The following is a 2,954-nucleotide window of genomic DNA, read 5'->3' on the forward strand; positions in this document are numbered from 1 at the left end:
AGGAAAAAATCAAGCAGAATTGACATCACTACGAATTGTGAATGTGTCAGTTAATATTATTCTAAGGTTAACACCCAGACAACATAAATATTTTTGAAACATTTTACACTTCATTTTCAGTTTTGAATAGGGGAAAATAAAGATAGTCGGAAACAAATCTTTTGACAACCTATGACACTTAAATATTGCATAGAGACTAATCAACCTCGAGGTAAAATTTAAAAGTAATATTAGTCTCCCTTGCAGTTTTATTTACAGTTTAGAAAATTTTTTTTGAAAATAGAAACGTTTAGTAATTTTACATTGTATAACAGCTACATTCAACATAATGAATATTAATGATAAAATGAGTTATTAGTCTGTTCTATAACATAAACAAATGTATTAAAAATAATAAAGTGGTAGACAATCGCCTATATGGAAATGTATTGTTTTAGAAGAAGTTGTATTCAAGTTAAACATTTTAAGTGTAGGCTACATTCAAACTCATTAAAAAGTGCCAAGTGTGAAAACTGGTGTCAATTAGGTAAAAAAACATGATAAATAAAAAAAATATTAATAGACACAATATAATCATAATAAAAATAATGTACAGTTATAAAGGTTGTGTACGTAAAAATTATATAAAACAATAAAAAAACTATTTAAATGCTCCTATTTATTATTTACCGTAAGCCTTGACTATGAATCATAAGGATTCATAATTAAGACTGTAAGACTTAAAAAAAAAGTTGCAAAATCGAACGCCCCCGGGTGGGCTCGAACCACCAACCTTTCGGTTAACAGCCGAACGCGCTAGCCAATTGCGCCACGGAGGCTGCTGGTGGGAAGTAAGAAATCTCACTATACCAGCAAGAAATTTAAAGCAAATTACTGTACTTAATATTTAGAAAATCAAAATGCAGGTCTCTTAAAATTTGACAAGAGGGTTAATTTATAAAGGGCTAAGCTCACTACAGTTAGTTATTTTGTAAACTTTTACGATACATAATTTATAATTGTTAACAGAATGTGAAAGAATTTTGACTATTTCATTGGTAAAAATATGTTATATTAGACTACAGTTTTGCTGAAGTATGTGGACAATGTCGTCCCAATTGAGTATAATATAAAACATCGTTATTATTTTTCTATCATTGTTTTTATGGCAATAATAAACGATAAATATTACATCAGCCAGTCACTGGGCTAACGTGGAAAACTGCAGCTGATAACAAGGCCCAGTAAAATCTTGAGCCTGTTTATCAATTGTATAAACTGTCACAACGTAAAGTGTTTAAAGACTCACATTTATATGTTGACACGTTTTATTGTACACTGCGTGCGAAGTAACGCCATGTTACTTTTATTAAATATCACTTAATGACTGGCATATACTCATAATATTGATAATAATAAATATTTTAAAGTTTTAAAACACGTAGAAATATAGCAGCAGTGATTTAAAGCAATAAAAATAATTGTTTGATCCAATCCAAACTTAAAAAAGTAATAGAGAAATATTCATTAGTATCAAAAATAATCTAAAAGAAAAAGTTCAATAAGTGTGTGTCCACAAGGTGGTTTCTATGACACCTAGTACTGCAGTTAATTACCTGGACGTTTCTTTCACTCGTGTACCCCTGTTCACATTCTGTGTCAAGCAATATAGCAGGTGTCAAGTGTGACACATCCAATCAAAAGGTTATTGTGCTGTCGGATTGGTACAACATTATCTCATTTATTTGTACAATATGGTAATAGATAAGTAATAAATAGAGATCTTATGTTAAACCATTAGTTTTCAAGAATTTATTAAATTATAACAACATTAAAAAACGTTTTATTGATTATAAAGATGTATAATTCATCACAACGGTCAAAGTAAGGAAAAAAGCTGAAATTAGCATTTATTGAAACATTAGAGTCTACAAATATTTCATTTAGTTTAATTGATGCTCATTTAGATTTGATTCCCAATATTCCCTCAGTGTCATGTACTATAATAATATAAATATAAACAAATTAGGGTGGAAATATTATTTCACTAACCCAACTTGCTACGAATGATTGAAGAGTTAGACACCGTATACGAAGAACAAATAGCACCGGATAAAGAGTTGATCCCTGAGGAACCCAATGAAACGTACTTTATTCAATAATACACAGTCATCCCTAAGAAAAGCTGTCATATTTAGTATCCTAATGGTAAATTTGAAAATAATGATTATTAATTTACTTTAGTTCTTAGTTCTTTTCTATGCTGTTTAGAGGCATAGGTTTTAATCTTTTTACATTTTAATTAACCCTTGGTGTAAAGATTTACAACATTGACTTCGTAAATATAGTGCTGAGTTATCACCTCATGAAGTTTTATGGAACCTATTTTCAACAAAACAATTAGGAAATATTTAAAGTTAGAACATACTAGAGTATGAAGTACCTTTTCTCATAATGTAAACAACTAAGTTCCCTTTTCAAAATATAGTTAAAAGAGAACTAAATTGTTTCAAAGAAGAGTTCACTTCTGGCTGGTTTATATGGTCCAGTTGAACCTAGAGTGGATATAGCAAAAACCGATGTGTCATATAAATCTGGGATATCCTTTGGATTTCCAGGAGCGGCACACATCCCTAACCGCAAATTTTGAGATTTTTGGGGGTGCAGGGGATACATCGATAGGTCTAGCCTACTGCGGAAGATTTTGGGGATTCTTAAGGGTCAAAGGTTCTTGATAGTCAAGACAAGGGGCGTACCACCCCCAGCCTGCTTTGTCCAGAAAGGCTAGTTCAGAATTGGCTTCCCTTCTTCAGAGGAGACATGACTGAGATTAATACCTTACATTCTTCCTTCTGGGACTTACCAGAAGGCCCCTACCCCCAACCATACCCTTTCAGAATGTCCTCTTACTCCGAAATCAGGCGCAAAGATACTTTAAGGGATATGTCATTTGCAAAGAAAAAGGTTTTTAATAT

The 2,954-nt window shown here is 31.6% G+C and overlaps 1 non-coding gene across 1 annotated transcript; it reads right to left on the bottom strand.

The window, feature by feature from the left end:
- Positions 1 to 744: 744 nt before the first annotated feature.
- Trnan-guu lies at positions 745 to 818 on the bottom strand. The gene has a single exon. It is a non-coding gene; the product is annotated as a tRNA-Asn (tRNA).
- Between the last annotated feature and the right edge of the window lie 2,136 nt (positions 819 to 2,954).

Source organism: Homalodisca vitripennis, unplaced genomic scaffold, assembly GCF_021130785.1.
Source record: "Homalodisca vitripennis isolate AUS2020 unplaced genomic scaffold, UT_GWSS_2.1 ScUCBcl_329;HRSCAF=2082, whole genome shotgun sequence".
Taxonomy (NCBI): domain Eukaryota; kingdom Metazoa; phylum Arthropoda; class Insecta; order Hemiptera; family Cicadellidae; genus Homalodisca; species Homalodisca vitripennis.